The 19,042-nt window shown below is 38.0% G+C and overlaps 1 protein-coding gene across 2 annotated transcripts in view; it reads right to left on the reverse strand.

Annotated features, from left to right (window-relative positions):
- Positions 1-19,042, reverse strand: part of C4H1orf21 (chromosome 4 C1orf21 homolog) — a 125,087-nt gene that overhangs the window by 103,928 nt on the left and 2,117 nt on the right. Inside the window, exon 2 of one of the 2 annotated variants that reach the window (XM_060774499.2) lies at positions 214-295. The exons of the other annotated variant lie outside the window; for it this stretch is intronic. The gene's annotated coding sequence lies outside the window, so the exon portion shown is untranslated. The remainder of the gene's footprint in view (positions 1-213; positions 296-19,042) is intronic. 2 annotated transcript variants of the gene reach the window in all.

Raw genomic sequence — 19,042 nt, forward strand, 5'->3', positions numbered from 1 at the left:
TACACACCAGCAAACTCCCATTCACAATCATTAAGCTTCACTGAATTAATACAGTAGAAATTACTTTGGTTGTGACTGAGAAAGCATCTGAATTCCAAAAAAACAAAAACAAATAGTACCACGAAGCTTCAAGGAATCTCAGAGAAGGGAGAGATTTTGAAAATGAGCCCAAATACTTTGATGTGCAGCACAGATTAGTAAAAAAATACCAACCTCCTCATCCTGCTCCAGAATTAATCCAGAAGGTCAGGTGACGTCAAAAGGAAAATCAACAAGTAAGAGAAAAGCCAGAAAGCTGGAAGACATGGAAATAATCCACAGGATGAGCATTCACATTGCAGAAATGTCTCTAGCAAAAAATGGGGGAAACTGGGTAGAAGAAAGAATTAAGGGGGGGGGGAGAAAAGACCCTGTGCATGTCACAAAGAGGCATATCTCCTAGGAGAACCTCACACGACAGATTCAGATCTCCAAAAATATCAGATCAGGTTTCTGGCTGGCGGTTGCCTAAATCTCGTTAATAGCCAACTTCACAGTTAATGCACATGGGGAGAACAAAAAACAAAACATGCATCTTCTCCCTTTCAATTTGGTTTAACAGAAACATGTTTTTTCTATCTGCTATTTTTTTTTAGCTTTGGGGAAGATGTTGTTATATTCCTAATTTTATTTTTGGGCACCCTCATCCAATGAGACATCATTACACCAAAGCAGCAAAACGTGTCCCTCCTAATTGCCAGGTCGGATGACTGGATCAAAGAAGGAACCAATCAAAGCCCCAGCAGCTGTCCTCCCCAGTCCAGCCAGTAGCACCACCATCCAATTTTCATTTAACCAACAGGTGCCCTTTGGGTATAATGCCTGTACAAGCCTGTCTTGAACACATTCAAAACCCATAAACAACACTGGCAGCAGCAGAGTTGCTGAAAGAAGAAACAAAGAGGTCCTGAGCTTCAACCAAAGTACATTGATTTTCAGAGTTTCTGTTTACAGCAGAAACATTTAATTCATAATATTATATGTACTTTAAGCCGTTCTAAGTTTTTGTATTGTGAGGAACATCGTTTTAAAAAGATCTAAGTACCGTAAGTATTGCCTACTTAGAACATTTCAAAACTATATGATGTAACCTAAATATTTTGGAATCGCTCATCTTCCTAATGAATGCTCAAGGCAATTTAAAGAAAAACCACAATACGTAAAAACTAAACAACATAAAAATGTGCAACACTATCTTCAGTTAGGAATTTATAGCTAGGTTATGGTTGTTTTTAGGAGATAACATTACATTTTAAATGGCTAACATTGCTTTGCAGGTACTTTTAATTAAAAATCTACAACAACCCCCCCCCCCCTCATCCCAAAGATTACTCATTAGACTAAAAAAGGGGGATTAATATTACTCACTGTTTCATTACTTCACAAAAACAACATTATTGTCCTCCTTGTTGCCCTAAATATAGTATGCTGCAAGTAAAATTCTTTGCAATGCATTATTTTCATACTGTAGACAAAACTAACAAAACGTCACAATAAAATTTTTATATTTAATATCCAAGAACGGAATCAGTCAGCAAAGGCTAATAGATTGATATGCCTTTTCTTAACCAGATAATAATGAAAGAGCAAATCTAACTTCCCCACGAAAGGAGGTTCTGTAACCACCAAATAGGTGGTCTGTCAGATGTTCTTGTCCCTTATCTTTGGTGCAACGGGATTAAAAATCAACAAGCAGCTAGGGAAGCTGTTTCTAGACAGCCTGATATGTGGCATGTCACACATTTGTCCTAGTCACACTTTTGAATGGGTGGTCCACCTGGTGGACTGATGGAGAATCAGCTAAAGATAAATACATCAATTCACCACAACCACTTAACCAAAATTCTCCCCTCCCCAGTAGCTGTACTAGATCTTTCAAAGGCAGCACACACTTCTATCTAGAGCACTCTACTATAGTCCAGTGTTGCTCTTTATACTAACTGGAAATCTGCTGGAGGTGTTTTGTTGTGGAGCTTGTGTTTTTAAACTTGTTCATAAGTGATTTGGAGACATAGGTAAATAGAGAAGTGACCAATGCACAAAGTTACTAGCATTTAAAATGTTGAGAACAAAATCAAAAAAGAAAAATATCTTCAAACCAAGGAATGTCAGTTTAAAATGGCAAATGAAGCTGAACATAATAATGTCTGCAGTGATTCACATGAGGCTATAAAAATCAATGCCACGTGATGAAATTTGGTGGTAGCAATGGCTGACCCAGAAACGGATCTTGGGAGTATGGGGAGATAAGTTTGATGAAAATGTCTACTGAGTGTGAAGGATTTTTTAAAGGAGAATTCTGCACTGGGCATAAAATGGGATTAGTTAACATTGACAAAATATTAAATCTGTGGTCTGAAAACATGGTTGCTTCACCTCCGTTTAATTCTTCAGACCAAGCACAGTAAAATACAGATGTCCTCTTTGAATTCCAGAGTTTAGAGATATCTTATGTGTTTTATAAAAATATTTTTATTAGTTCTTCCAGATATCTTTTAACTCACAGGATTAGGTAATACTGATACCCATCTTATACTGTTTAATTTTAATATAGGAAATGATTTTATTATTTTCTTTTAATGTTGTCTTATTTCTAACATGTTTTGCTATAGGCAATTTACTTTGGATTTATACAATAGCATGGTTACTTATGACACCTACAGGTTACTAGACAGGGCAATTTCTGCTAATTGAGAGAGTAGAGATCTACGTGTAGACTTCTGTTTTGCTTTGTTTGCTTTTCAGAATACTTATGTGCCATAAATGACAACTGTATGTAACTAACAGAGAGACAACTTAGTGAAATTTGCATCCATACTAGCAACTTTCATGGGCTTATCTTTTGGGTTAGCTGAAATCTTTTTGAAGAGGACTACCATAGCAATAAATATTTAAAATTTCACGTATGAATTTTCCTAAATTTGATGTACTACAATACATTTCTATTTTAGGCAAATACACCTGGAAGTACAGCATGCATCAACAAACCTAAACAGGAAGTGTGTATATAAAATACATCTCAAAACATGGAGGTGTCCAACTGATGTCTAGTTTTCTTGAATATTTTACATACTCACACATCTATGCTCACTGTTGAAAAATAACAGGCCTGATTACATGGCAAATCTATTGCACCCAATAGGCTTACTCCAAGCCATTCAATCTGCTCCACTCATGTGGACAGAGTGAGGTCTCTTTAGGCTTCTCTCAGAATTCAAGCAGCCCGTTCAAAAGGTATTCATGTATCTCTGGGTTAGAAAACTCACCAACTCACTTGTAATAACATGTTAGTGATGAGGTATCACATCAAGTAGAAGAAAGAGAAGTGCTTGCCTACTTGTCTGGAAATGTTTTCTTTTTCCAATATAGAATAATAATAATAATAATCATCATCATCATCATCTTAATTCAGAGTGCCTAGGGGGAACATTTTGGACCAAAGCAAGCGGAAAAGCCATGACCAATTCCTCCTCTACACCAGGTCAGCAATCAGGGTGGGCTGGTGTGGAGAAGGGAAAAAAGAGCATGAAGGAACAACAACCAACTTTTTTTTTCCATGATAAAATTTGACTGGTTTCAGTGGAATTTCTTTAAGGAAGATAAGAGGTGTCTCATATTGACAGTGCGGGACAATTATAAGGGTCCATTTCATCCAGCAGCATATAAGAGCTACTCTGCTCACGCTGGTGCTTTAGTCTGGGATCCTTCATTACACATCAAGGTGGCCCAACACCTCACAAGTAACGGAACAGGGAAATGAAGTGGAAGAGAATGAAAGATAGCAGAATGCCTTTAACAACTAAGAAAGGGAAAATAAATGTGCTAATCTGTAAATAAACCAGGAGTCTCAAAGAATGGTAGAATCAACATTTATCTGTGATATGACTACTTGAAAGTACTTTAAACTTATATCTGAACTTCACATGCTAACTTCAAGTTATTCATTTTCTCAAAACTTTATATGGTATACTAACACAAATGCCAATACCAGATTTATTCACCTTTTGACTTCCACAATTTCAAACTTCTTTATGCTCTTCCTAGTAAAACTGCAAGATATACTTCTCAAACAGTATAAAATACTGCACCAGAGACACAGCAGATAAGCTTTGGTACAAGCTGCAAATATACTGACATTAGTATAGGGTAGCTAAAATTAAAGTCTGTAATATTTTCTTTCTCTAGCTCAAAATTTAGTTAATTCAGAATTAGCTAGAGAAAGAAAATATTACAGGCTTTAATTTTAACGACCCTGTACTAATGTCAGTATACATATACTATCCAATGTCTTCCCGTGTGTGTGCACTGTTTCTGATTTTTAAAGTTTTTGTATTTGATTTTTGTTCTAAGTAAGAAAAGGGCCTAAATACTCAAAGGAAAAGTGCCGTCAACTATTGTTGAGTCGTATAGAAACGGTTAATTCATCTGCAGACATTCATATCAACGCAGCCTTATTTAAAACCCATACACACAGGGACAGTTTATCTATATGGTGCTTATTTGAACAATTTATTACATCTACTGGCCAACCACCAGGAATGTTGCTTTGGTAATTCTTGCACAACTGAAGAAACACTTGTGTACGTGAGAATTTCCTCACCAAAACCAATCTAATCAACATGTTTGATATATAAACCCAATGACACATCCACAAGAGCAGGAAAAAAAAAAGATTTCTCCAAGACTTTGGATATTTCTTTCAGAAATTCCTCCCATGACCTATAGCCTTATATACAGAGGGAACAGATATTAGGTGACAGTTTTCACTGATATGAAGCAGTTTGCTGATATCAAATATCTATTCTACAATGAGGCATTTGATCACCATAAAAAGATGTAAACCATAGTTTAATCTATAAATTTTATGCTCTTGTTTTCACATTTTAATGAAAACAAACTTCAGGTAACTTGAGATGTGAAGCAAGAAACTGTTGGTTCTACCATACATTTACCATCTCATGTCTTATAAATATATTGCCTTCAACCATTCTCCATTTTTGCCCTATAATTTCCTAAAAATTGGCCTGTTTTGAAAAGAAAGATAATCCATTCCTTGAACACGTTAGGTTTTTTTTCGTTTACTGTGAAGATGTTTTAAAGGCAAACGTATATTTTTTGCCCTGAACATACAGTGACAACTTGAACAAGCTACCCTTTGGACTATACTATCATTTAAGTATTGCTTGCAGTTTCTCAAGTCACGAAAGAAAAGAAAAACGTATTGCTTGCACTATTTGATTAAAAGCTTTGTTTAAATGACATTACTACACCAACTACAATGTAATGTTTTCTGACCTATATAAAAGCCAGTTATTTGCAACTGGAAGAACTATTACACGTACTGCAGAAGAGGCATAATGGCACAAAACATGCACAGATGCATGAATGTACATTATGTGAATTAATAATTTAGCAACTCTCAGCAGTACTGTTTTCCTCCACCATTAGCTGTTTATAAACTTTAATATAAGAAAGCACGGCTATCAACACGTAAGTCTTCGCAATTTTTAAAGAAAAGGCTGGAGCATTTCTAAATCAGAACATAACTCAATCACTTATGGAGTGCTTCTGCTTTTCACAGGTTTCTCCACCCATCTTATCATTGTGGCTGGAGCTGTCTCTGATGCAGTGACAACCAAGTGCTCTAAAGTCACTATGGGACTTACAGAAAAGCATACATTTTCATAAGGATGCCTGGGCATACCAGTTTGCAAGAGAATGTAATATGTGCAGACCCACAGAAACTGCATATCTGTGCTAGAGAGAGGTGAACCTTACACTCTCATTGCTTATATTGCTAAGCCTCTACTCCAAAGTACCTCTCAGCTGAAACTAGAATTATTTCTCAAGTAAAATCTCATCTTTACTGTCCTAGATTCTGTTATTTTCAATGTTAGATGCATTCATAAGTGATTTCTTGTTGTTTCTTTGCAAAAGAGTCCAGTTAATGGACACAAAGACACCGCATTTTAAGGAGCTATCTGCCTATAGAACCACAAACCTCAATTATAAAGGGTTTAAATCTGTCCACCCAGTTTATCCTCTCATTTTACAGTCCGATTTCTACTATTGTACTAAAGGATCACATGCATTTTTAATATATTAGATACAGATTGTGTCCCCATTATCTGAAACCTGGAAATTTTTTGATATGAGATTTTATTTGAATTTTGGATATCTGTATTGCATATAAAGAATGCATAAAGGATAGGGGGAAAGAGGGTTTGGTCATACACCCAGCGCATGGTGAAGTTTTTATTTTATTAATGAGTCCTGATGGAAGAAAGAGAAGTGGCGGGGGGGGGGGGGGCTCTGCTTACACAAGACTTCTCAGATGCTTCCCTGGTTATCAGCACACTTTCCACGCTTTTAAGCTAAGTAGCTAGCTGGCTTCTATGCCACCATAAGTCAGGTAGAAGGCAAGAACAGAATCATCAATCTATATGTGCTTCCAAAGAGAGCCATGTTACTCTATATTACATCTGTACATATCCATGAGGATAGAGTACTAATAGAGTTATGTCTTTAGCAGCACATGGTAACCTGAAAGCACATTAAAATGTATATGGACTTCTGTGTGCAGACTTAAAATAATATCGCAAACTCCTGTAACCCTGTACATACTATGATGAATGGATTAATATCCATTAAATATTAATATTGTGGATTAATATCCACATAAATCCATGCCAAAAATAAATTAGTCTCAAAAGGATTATTAGATTCCTTCTTCCTACCACCATCTTTTCTTTTTTTCCAAATGCTAGCTTGGGTTCCCGGTGTTGCCTGGGTTATTTGAAGAAATCATTTTTTAAAATTTTACCAAATGTATAAGGTTGTGGGTGAACTACAAGTCACATCATGCCAGGTTAACTCCCTGAAACTCCATGAGTACTTAGTTTGTCATGTTGAGAAAGTTTGCTTTAGATGCATCATCGGCAAGGTCCGTGTGCACTCTGGCTGCAGGGTAAACTACAACTCTCACTATGGTGAGACAGTCCCCTCAAACCTCTGCAGTAGCTTGAGTTACTCATGGGGGTTTCACTGTACCAAGTTTACTCCAGGGTCCATCATTGGTGGAGGTCCAAGTTTCTCTGGTTGTGAGTGGACTACAATTCCCAGAAAAGGTCAGCCCATCCCCCAACCCCTCCAGTAATCAAATTTCTGCATATCAGGTCTGTGTGCCTAGTTTGGTCCAAATCCATCGTGTTTGGGTTCAGAGTGCTCTCTGGATGTAGGTGAACTACGACTTCCCCAAATCAAGGTGAGTTTTCCCCAAAGACCGCCAGTATTTTTGCTGGTCATGGGGGGGGGGTCTGTGTGCCAAGTTAGTTCCAGGTCCATCGTTGGTCAAGTTCAGAGTGCTCTTACATTGCAGGTGAACTATACATCTAAGTACCTACAACTACTATAAATCAACGTGCATTCTCCCCAAACCTCTCAGTTCAGTTGCTGATCAATTCCTCTGTTTACTGTGTGCCATAGAAAAGAATAGGAAAGAGTTGAGCGTGAGGCAGTGGATGGGTACATGCAAATTCCACATCAATTGAGAGAGTAAGAAATACTGGGATGTCTGTGGTGGAGGAAATGCAAACTCTGGGATGAAATTGTCCCCATATGAAAGCCTTCACTTGGGTGGTGCGCAGTATCCTGTTTGTAGAGGACATTGGCAGGGCTCTTGTACATGTTCATGGCACTCACTATAACCTACAATGTTGTTGGAGGGAGAAGCCAGTGGTATCTCCTGAGCAGTGGAAGCTATAGCTGTTTGTGGAGGCAGGAGCTTGTATGTGTAAGTGGGCACTCCAGCCACATACACACATACAGTACTGATGTATGCAGTTTTGTCTAATACAAACCTTTATGAAAAGTTTCTCCTAATGCATTTTATATGTAATCTTCACATTACAAAATTCAGAGAAGTGGAAATATCAATGTAAATATAAATATCAATTCTTCAGTTTGTTTACTGTTTCAGAAAGTGCAAATTAGGTAAATGTACATGAAACTGCACAAACAATTTCTCCCTTATCTCTAACTTCAATAAATCGGTTTTTTTGGCTGCCTTGTCATTCTATACTGTGGGAAGTCAGCCTTACATAGCTTCACAAGTGATCTCTTGTATTTTCAGTTCTCTCCTAAGTAACTTTGCCTTGTTAAAAAGTCATCACGCCACCAAGCAATGCACATATCTAGGACTCCACTCTTTTTAAAAAACCCTATGGCAGGCTCTTTGTAGTCCAGATGTTGTATTACAGATCCCATTGACTCTCCATATTGATTAAGTTAGTTATGGCTGCTGGCCAATACAGTCTATAAAGACATGGAGAGCCACAAATTCCCCACCAGTGTTCTGTACTATGGCTGGAATCCCCAAAGACACAAAGATTTCGAAGCCATGGAGTGAAAGATGCCAAGCATTATGAATAAAGCTAAGAGATTTTTTACCACTGAAATTTGGACCATTTTTTTACTTTAAAAATAGGTTAAAATTATAAGTAACAATATTAAAATTCATAAAATTTAGCAGGGTCACAAAAGGAAGTAAAATAGCCACCAGTCACTTGTCTTTGAAAAAGTTTTCGGATACTTTTCAGCGATCATAAAACACCTGGATATTATATATTAACAGGCAGCTGATAACACTAAATTTTGGGAGTAAGTCTGGCATTAACTACAATAACAAAGCATTAATTGGGATTTAGGCAATGTATGCTGAAGGAAATATGCACTCATTACAGCAATGGTTTTCAAATGTTTTGTGCTTACAAAACACTTTTCATTTTTACAGACATGTCAGGAAACCCCTGCTTGCTTGCCATCAACTTCTGTCCAATGTATGTTGGCATCAGGCATTTAATTGGCAAAAAAGATTTAGTTAATAAATGGCAAACACTGCCTAATAACAATCAACTGTTTTATTTATTCACATTACTGGAACAACAGCACCAAAAATCAACCAACTGGTTTAGCACATATGCTAATTTTCAAAAATGCAGTAGATGTTATTTTAAAATACTGTATGATTATAGTATTTTAAGAAAACTTAACAGAGTTTTCCATAAAATAAAGAATGCACTGAACAATAAGTTAATCAAACAATGTAAACACAGACTAAACAAAAAAAAAGAATAAAGACAGTTGTAAAAGTAAGCTCCAACTTATCTTCAGTTCATGGAACATTTGACTGTGTTCAGATCACAAGGAACTAACAATATGTGACTGGTGAATGGTCTGGCATGCTGACCTTTGTATGCAGAAAAATTCCAAGGTATGCTAGGTCTAAGGTGTACAATATATTCCCAGATAGCACTGGCAAGAATAACTGGTCCTCAGTGTTGCCATTTTTGAGCTAAAAGTCCCACCTGAAACAGATATTTCAGATACGGTACTCCCCCACACACTACAGGAAAGAGCCAGCAAACTATTGTTTAGAGAAGCCTGTATGCCAATTCTTATCTTCTGAGAACACTCTGATAAACATCCAAAGACTCCCAAGATTTCTTGCCACTCAATGTGAGAATCACTGCTCTACAAAAATAAATTTACGGGATAGATTACATATATTTTAGTGATCCTACAGGATGTTCATGTTTTAATTTGAAATTAGGTCAATAATCTGTAGTAGCAGTTTTGAAGTATAATATGTAAAATCTTGTAGATCGAGGTGGATGAATATGACAGCAAAGAAGTACAAATTTTAAATCACCAGTCATCACAGTCTTGTCCGTCAGCCATACATTTGTCTTCATTCTGCCAATGATGATGTATAGCTGTTTGTGCTGGATGCAACAGATATCCAGCTGGCACCATGAAGGAAAGCTACAGCTTTCTCCTGAGTAGATAATTACAAAAGAGCCTAATACTACTGTCCTAAATCTCGGTGGTGGTCAGGGGAGCTTTTGCACAATTAAAACTTGTGCACCACCTGCGCCCGTACCTTGGGAAGTCTGACTTGGCCACGGTGGTCCACGTTCTGGTTACATCCCGTATAGACTACTGCAACGCTCTCTACGTGGGGTTGCCTCTGAAGACTGCCCGGAAGCTGCAACTAGTCCAACGTGCGGCAGCAAGATTACTAAAAGGTACAGGGAGCACACTACTCCTTTGCTGCATCAGCTCCACTGGCTGCCAATTAGCTTCTGAACACAATTCAAAGTGCTGGTGTTGACCTACAAAACCCTAAACGGTTCCGGCCCAGTTTACCTGTCTGAACGGATTCTCCCCTATGAACCATCAAGGTTGTTAAGATCTTCTGGAGAGGCCCTGCTCTCGGTCCCACCACTTTCGCAAACGAGAGACAGGGCCTTCTCGGTGGTGGCCCCTCGGTTGTGGAACTCTCTCCTGATGAAGATTAGATCTGCCCCTTTCCTCCTGACCTTCAGAAAGCTAGTGAAATCCTGGCTCTGGGACGTTCAGCAATTAGCTAATAACTACTGACCACACTGGCGGATTGAGATGAACATGATTTTATCTTGGCGACTTGGTTTGTGTGTTTATTCTCTTGTATTTAACTTTTTGATGTGATTATGTTTTTAACTGTATTTGTGTACTAATTTATGCTGTAAGCCGGCCTGAGTCCCTCCATAGAGGTTGAGAAGAGCGGGGTATAAAAGTTTTAAATAAATAAATAATAAAATAAATAAAACTCTTTCAGAATATATTTTTGGCAAAGTAAAATTTATAAAATTCAGAAACTCATCATGCTAGATTAAACACCTTTTTATGTGGACCCATCCATGCATTTTCCCCTAGACAGAAAAGAATAAATAAATAAATCTACAACCTAAATCTCCTAGCCACCAGATCCTGTTTGATCTTGGAAGCTAAGGGGGATCAGCTGTGGTTAGTACTTGGATGGGATACCATCAATAAAAGCCAGGTGCTGTAGGCTATATTTCAGAAGGAGGAATTGGCAAAATAATCTCTAAGGCAGTGGTTTTCAACCTGTGGGTCCCCAGATGTTTTGGCCTTCAACTCCCAGAAATCCTAACAGCTGGTGAACTGACTGAGATTTCTGGGAGTTGTAGGCCAAAACACCTGGGGACCCACAGGTTGAGAACCACTGCTCTAAGGATTCCTTGCCTAAGAAACCCCTATAAAATTAGTAAGATCCCCCTAAACTAATGGAGAACTTGAAGGCAGAAAATTAAGATTTGATTACATTCACTGCTCTCAAATTTTTCTCAGTTAACTCCAACAACTATTCATTCAAGATCATAAATACATAGACAAGATTGTGATCAATTGTCACTTTTTCTAAGAATGTCTCGGAATGGAAATTTATAAAAGGAGTTGGAAATGGGGAGGGGGAGAGGCTGAGAGAGAGAAAGGTACATACTGGTTCTATGGGATGAACATCTAACCTGAGCTTAGAGATGGAAAGGCATCTTCGGAGTACAGAAGTGCACTACAATACTTTGGTACTATTTTTTCATCACTTATAAACTTCAAACTCTCAAACTATTTTATCTTACAGAAATTATGCAGAAGGTGGAAGAACCATATGCAAACTTTGGGGGAAATACTTAAACAGAAAAACACATGGATGCCTCGTTATAAAATGCTATATTGATTCTCATGTGCTATAATAGTCCTTTAAGGTCAGATTTTCTACATAACCCTAAAGCCAAAGCAAACTCAAATCTCCTTACAGCCCCAAATATTGTACTATAATTACAGCCATTCTGACAGGTTAATGCAGACATATACTGGAAAACATGAAAAGGTTTACTGGTAGTATATCCAAGAGTAAAGGGAACATAAGACTTTTTCCTAGAATGGCTTGACAATGTTTACTTCTTTCCATTTTTTCTGATACAATCTCCAAGCAAAGTGATTAATTCATCTTCTTGTGTACTCAAGCTGCTTCCAAATGAGTATCTCATTCTCTGAACAGTTTGTCTTTTTAATTGCATAGCCAATCCAGACAATGTAAAACTTTAGTATAATCCATGTTTTGCCCAGTACTTCTATTTTTTCCATGTCTATGAAGCAATCTTAAAGTTGGGAAGACATCAATAGGAGCATAGTGTCTAGATCTAGGGAAGTAATGCTACCCACCCCTCTATTCCGCCTTGGTTAGACCACATCTGGAATGTTGTTTTCTGGGCACCACAATTTAAGAGAGATGTTGAGAAGTTGGAATGTGTCCATAGGAGGGTGTCTAAAATGATCAAGGGTCTGGACCATGTCCTATGAGGAGTAGCTTAAAGACCTGGGCATGTTTAGCCTTCAGAAGAGAAGACTGAGAGGAGACATGATGGCCATGTATAAATATGTGAGGGGAAGTCATAGAGAGGAGGGAGCAAGTTTGTTTTTTCTGCCCTGGAGACTAGAAAACGGAACAATGGCTTCAAACTAAAGCAAAGGAGATTCCACTTGAACATGAGGAAGAACTTCCTGATTATGAGAGCCGTTCAGCAGTGGAACTCTCTGCCCCGGAGTGTGGGTGGAGGCTCCTTCTTTGGAAGCTTTTAAACAGAGGCTGGATGGCCATCTGTTAGGGGTGATTTGAATGCAATATTCCTGCTTCTTGGTAGGGGGTTGGACTGGATGGCCCATGAGGTCTCTCTTCCAACTCTTTGATTCTAAGACAAAATAGTCTTGTATAGACCAATAATTGAGAGAACAGTATGTTTTGCAGTAGTTACAAACATTCAGTGATGTCCAGTCAAATGAGTTCCTTTACCATAATTGCAAATGGATATTCTGACACCAGCATACTATCTTTGCTTAGTTCCAGAAAATACCCGAGGCATAGGTTGACGTGACATTTGGCAGTAAATATTATCTTCTAATACAACTCACCAAACAGCTGCTGAGTCAGCAGGTAAAACTGAGATTTGTGGTGGCAAAGAGGGAGACAGCAGGTCAAACAGGTAAAACCCTTACAATAGCGGTACACAGCAACAATGGCTCCAGGGATCAATTTTCTGCCCCTGGGATGTTCCAGAGACTACAGTTATTACAAAAATGCCCTATAATCCCAGAACGTCTAGAAATCCTAGTTTTCAAAACTGGTGGGAGATAATCAACAGTGAATAATAGTTCAGCAACATGTTTATAAGAAGAACTGCATCTTCTAGAAGGTCTATAATGGGCAATTTATCATTTTGTTTGAACAGAAAAAGAACCATCTGGGAAATCCTGAAGGGGTCAATGGTTGCAGGAGATGACCTAGGGCAGTTTCTGCCTATTCCTGTCCTACAACCTAACCTCTTCATAGAAGCAGCAACATGCCTAAAACATTCCCAGAAACACAAGGACAGAAAAGCATTAGGAGGCAAGTGACAGAAGGGAGCAAAATTAAGTACTTTGAGTGCTTCCTAACCAGCCATTTGCTACTATAATTTATTTCCCTCCACTGCTTTCCAATTGTTCAGTGGCAGCCTAGATTACCAGACCAGTGGCCCATTCACACAGTGCTATATTCTACACTAACTACCATGGCAACATCCCACAAAATGTTGATACTTGCAATGTAGGAAGATAAATTTAGGATTCTTAGCAAAAGACCTTGAGTGACTCAGCAAACTCCAAAACCCAGAATTCCATAGATGGAATCATGGCAGTTAAAAGTGGAATAGCAGTGCTGTAATTGTACAGTGTGAATGAACCTCGGTCCTGATCTATAAGTTCATATTGCCAGTCCAAATACTGTTCATGGGAAAACTTGGAACTTGGAAATTATGATTCAGCACTTTGTTATGTTTTAATCTGTTTTATTGTTTTATATGTTTTAACAATTTATATATTTTAATTGTTTGACAATTTAATATGGTATGTTATTTGTATGATGCGGCATTGAATTTTTACCATAATTTGTAAAGCCACTCTGAGACCCCCTTGGGGTAAGAAGGGCAGGGGATAAAGTTTTTGATCACCCCACAGAATCAATAGCCTCTTCAGTTAATCCAATTTTATATTGCAAAAAATCAAGAATATGGGACTGGCAAACTTTGTCTGTTGTAAAATGTCTTAGCTTCCAATGGTCAGACATACTGCTCCTGCCACTCGCAACCCAATCAAACAGTGATGAAGTAAATAAATAAATACGTTTTCCACCATTTGCACTTTAGTCATCATCCTTCCCTTTTCAGTTCCCTGAAATCTACTCTGAATCAAAGAGCCCAGTGAGTAACAGCCCAGAGGGAGTGTTTTGGTGCAATTGTGTCAATAACCTTTATTAAAGCACCTTAATGCAGTGTTTAAATTCTTTTCCCAGCTCCAGATAAGTTAAACTAGCCATGAAGAAGAGGGTATGGATAGAAATGACCATTAAAATTGCTGATGCTATTCATACAGAGATAGGTGTGGGACGAAGGAAGAAAGTAAACAACTGTATTTCATGTTATATTCACATATTTCCAACTTTTAAAAAATCTATAGTACTCATATTTGAATACATCTTGGGAATTCAATTTCCATATATCTGTACCTTGCACAGACTTCCAAAACATAAATTGCAGGAGTTATGCTTCTCAAGCATCATAAGCTAGTCAGTCCAACATGACAAGGAACATCTCATGACCTAGATATCAGCCATTTAAGATTTCAATAGCAAATAGTGGGAAATGCACTTGTGGTTCATATCACTGTTATTCTCTTGCATTAATGTCATTGGCCATTTGGGTGCCTTCTGCATCTAAAGGTTTTGACATTAAAGTTATTATAGGATGGTACAATTACATAAGTATGTTTTCAGCACAAGGAACAGCAAAATCTGTTAGTGCTCTTTCTCAACTTTCTTTTGGCTTTAACAAACAACACTGTCTTATACATTTTTGAAACATCAAAGTTAGCAAGGAGATTTGCCAATGGATTTCTCTAACCTCCGTAAAATGTTATCTTGGAAGACTGACAATAAAAAAATGCTAGAGCAGTAAACTGTACTACCACAAACACAAAAAACTAGGAAAAAAGGACAGTGCTCACCAAAATTTTAAAAAAAACAAACGATCCTTGAATATATTTCAGGATTCAATGTTTGTTTTAAAAAAAAGCAAAAACTATTTTTGTTAACATTCATCCAGACTTCGTTACATCAGTATCTCTGTAAGAGCATTATCAATATAAGTCCTTCTTCTTTGTAGGATTTTTGGCTTTCACGTGCATAGTCAGCCTAATTAAGATGTATCAATAGCCACAATAAAAATTTATATAAAAAAAGATGTATCAATAGCCACTCACTGCACAGAATCAAAGAGCTAACAAAAAATACTCTGATACACAATCAACACACAAGGAGAATAACTGCCCTCATGCTCACCCAAATCCCCAACCCTCATCCCACAGCAAACCTTTGCTATTTTACCCATAGTGTCAAGTGACACAGTTATACCATAATCTCAATAACTCATCACACCAAGCTTCAATTACAATAAGCAATCCAAATGCACCAACAAAGTGTAACTAGAACAGCAACAAACAACTTCATGTTTAACCCATGCGTAAAATCTCAATTTCCTAAACACAGTAACAATATTCCAGCCCCTACATATAACTCCCATCAGCTGCAGCCAGCAAGGATAAGCATTGGCGGAAGCTATGATTCAGAACAACTGGAAGGCTAAAAAAGTTCCTACTTGCTCCATCACTGATGCCACAACAATTAAATCTAGCATATGTCAGTGCAACATAGATATTGTGATATCACATTAAAAATCTCATCCAAACCAAGAACCAGTTCTAGGAGTGTATGGTTGAAAAAAATGTAAACGTGTCTCTCTTTAAACAGAACACTATAGCACTGCTTAGGCTGAACGAAAGTTTCTTATAAATATCTCTGAATAGTTTGAGACCTCTTTAACATCTAACTGAAACTTAAAAGAGCCCTAAAAACTCAGTTACTATGAACAAATCCCTCCAGTTAATATTTTGCATCTTCCCTGCATTCACATATGCAGAGAGACCCTGAAAAGAAAGGAAAAGCAGGTGCAATAGTAAAAAGAAATAGAATCAAGTCCAAGAAGGGCGAAAATAGCCACACAGAGTTCTAAGTAAGAATGGACTATTGGGAGAATGAATGAACAGAGGGGCGACTCATGTGCCAGAACTGCAGAGATGAGGAAAGCTGAAAATCACGTTTAGGTTTTGAAATAATCAAGCTAGCATTTTAGGCAGGAGGCCTCCACACAACAACCAATCCTCTCTTTTCACAGACATTGCCCAGCATCCAATATGCCCATTCTTTCCGATCCACTGTGTATCAGAAAAGGCTCTCAACTCAACAAAAACAAACTTTGAACGCATCTGCCTTGGTTCTGACGTTTTGGAGCACTACATGTTGCAAAATGGTACAGCACACAGATGCTGTCTAACACCACCAAACCCCACAGTCTGTCACAAGACAGAAAGTGGAGAAGAATGGTTTCCAGCCCCTGAACATTATTGCACAATAAAACATACACCCTGCTGTGCATTGCTGCTACTACATCATGGGCTATTAAGCAAGGAACATAACATGGATTTTCAAAATAAATAATTGCATGGAGACAAACAGAAGTCATAATCTTTGTGTCACGTCACCCAGCAGCCTGTTATTCAGACACTTGCCAACACACCTATAAATTACAACTTTTAACAATACTAGTGTTTAAATCTTCTTCCCTGCCAGATTCAAAATGGAAATGTGATTTCTGACAGTTCACCCATGCCTGACTTTTCCACAAAACTAATCACAATAATTAACACACACCCCAAGGGAGATATTCTCAAATGTGGAGTCCAAAAAAAATGTGTCAACCTTATTTATGTTACTATAAAAATCCTGATGTCAGTACATATTTTTAAAGGGTAAAGTAGAAATTATGTGTGACTGGAATGGTGTGGATGGATAGGTCTTGGGCCCCATCTATACTGCAATGTAAACTCCATATTACCTGCTTTGAACTGAATTATATGGCAGTGTAGACTCATATAATCCAGTTCAAATAAAATAATCCAGATTTTATATGGTTGTGTAGATGGGGCCTGGGTTACTTTCTTCATATCACACCCTCTAAAATGCCCTCTGTGTTATTACAAACACATACAACAGACAGAAATATATGAATATCCCAAGTAATGTTTAGATTGTCTTTGGTAAACATTATCCAATCATTTATCTGTATTCTCCCTGTATTATTGCTTATACAACACTGAAATAGTACAATTATACAGCCATGGATAACTGTAATAAAATCTGATGTCGTCTCAAAAAGAAGGTTTGCAAAGAGCTACCTGTCTGGTAGTCTGTGGCAAGTATGCTTACCCTTATACCACCAGGCTAGCTTTTCAGAAACGGTTAAACATAATGGCTTTCAACTGGTAGCTTTCAAACCATTTCCCAAAAATATACTACAGGTGTCTAAATATTTCTCTTTCTACCCTGCCCTCCACCAGCTGTGTTTAAGAAATCAAATTTGACATCCAATTAATTGATTCTTACATACTTAGCCTTAGCAATAACAACCAGTATTGAAGGGTAAGGGCAGGTGACTTGAAGACACATACACACCAGGAATTGTGACCATGTTAGAATAATAACAGTACTGAACACAAAGAGCTCCCTCCACCCAAAACAGAACAGCATTTTAAATTACAGAAAGGAAGATTTAGATGAAAAAAAAAAGTAAAACCCTCACACATTGTAAGAAACTGCTCTGAACTGGGGCAAGCTCTCAAAAGTGACAGAACCTCTTCCTGGGAAGAGTTGGGATTTTCTTTTTAAAAGACAAATATGTTTTTGGGAATAATTAGGAGTACATTTCCAGCCCTAGGGGAATGGAATATATAAAAGATCCTTTCTTTTTCAGTTCTGTAGGGCTACTCCATACCTGCGTACATAATGCTAAACTGAATGTATGACCTGATTCCACCAAAAGGGTCTGCATTTCAGTCCATGTTGTGAGCCATTTCTGATCTGGAATGACTCATTTTCAAGTCACGTCCTGGAGTAGTGAAGACGGCATAAGTGAAAGAGCCCTTCCGTTAGTGTTTACTCCAAGCCGTGCACAATGGCTTTCAATTATTTGAGCAAGAGGAGAGCTCAGGCTGCCTGAGCCTCTGAGAGAAACACAAACGTCTATTATTAATTTCTAACCTCATTTTGTGGTTTTAAGAAAATGTTACACTGCCACCAGCCTGTGGGCTGGAATATCCCAATTAACTGCAGCTCATGCTTTAAGGACCAAAAAAAATTACTGGCCTTATTGGGAAAGAAAAGGGCAGAACAGACCTCTGAATACAGTGCCATCCTTTGCAAAGCAGAGGCCCATTACAAACAGCTGCAAAAAAACCCACATTGATCTGGATTATATGGCAGTGTGGACTCAGATAATCCAGTTCAAAGCAGATATTGTGGGATTTTCTGCCTTGGGTTATATTATCTGTCTTCATATTCTGGGTTATCTGGCTGTATGGCAGGGCCCTCAGAAACCACTTTTTCCTCCAATGGTACAGATAACTGGCGCAGAAAAAAAAACATCCAATCCCCCATTCTTCTTTGCCTCCAAGGCCATGCTAGACAGACTCCAAGGACTGGAGGGTTTGTACCTCTCAATGTGCGTGACTGAGGTGAGAAGCCTCCATTGCGTTTTGTAAATAAACAGAAAATCCTATTTTCTTCAGAGAGGCGAGTGGAACCTTGCAATCCACCTCATACATTTTAGTCTTCTGGGGGCAGTCTGCTCCAACCAGCCAGAACCCAACTGCCACCCAGAGGACTGTGGAATAACCTGCCGGAATATCTCCTTCAGTTAAATGAACTGTCGGAATTTAAAAACCATGTAAAAAGCTATCTCTTCCGGCAGGCCTACCCAAACAGAATTTAAACATTAATTTTAAGTTTCCTTTGTTTGATCTGTTTTGTGTGCTTTAGTATGTATTTTGTAGAGATATGTTTTGGAGTGTAATTGGTATGGACGTACGTTTTAGTGTGTGTATTTGCAGTATTTTTGCTGTGCTTTTAAACAGAGGCTGGATGGCCATCTGTCAGGGGTGCTTTGAATGCAATATTCCT

Source organism: Anolis sagrei, chromosome 4 (genome assembly GCF_037176765.1).
Source record: "Anolis sagrei isolate rAnoSag1 chromosome 4, rAnoSag1.mat, whole genome shotgun sequence".
Taxonomy (NCBI): domain Eukaryota; kingdom Metazoa; phylum Chordata; class Lepidosauria; order Squamata; family Dactyloidae; genus Anolis; species Anolis sagrei.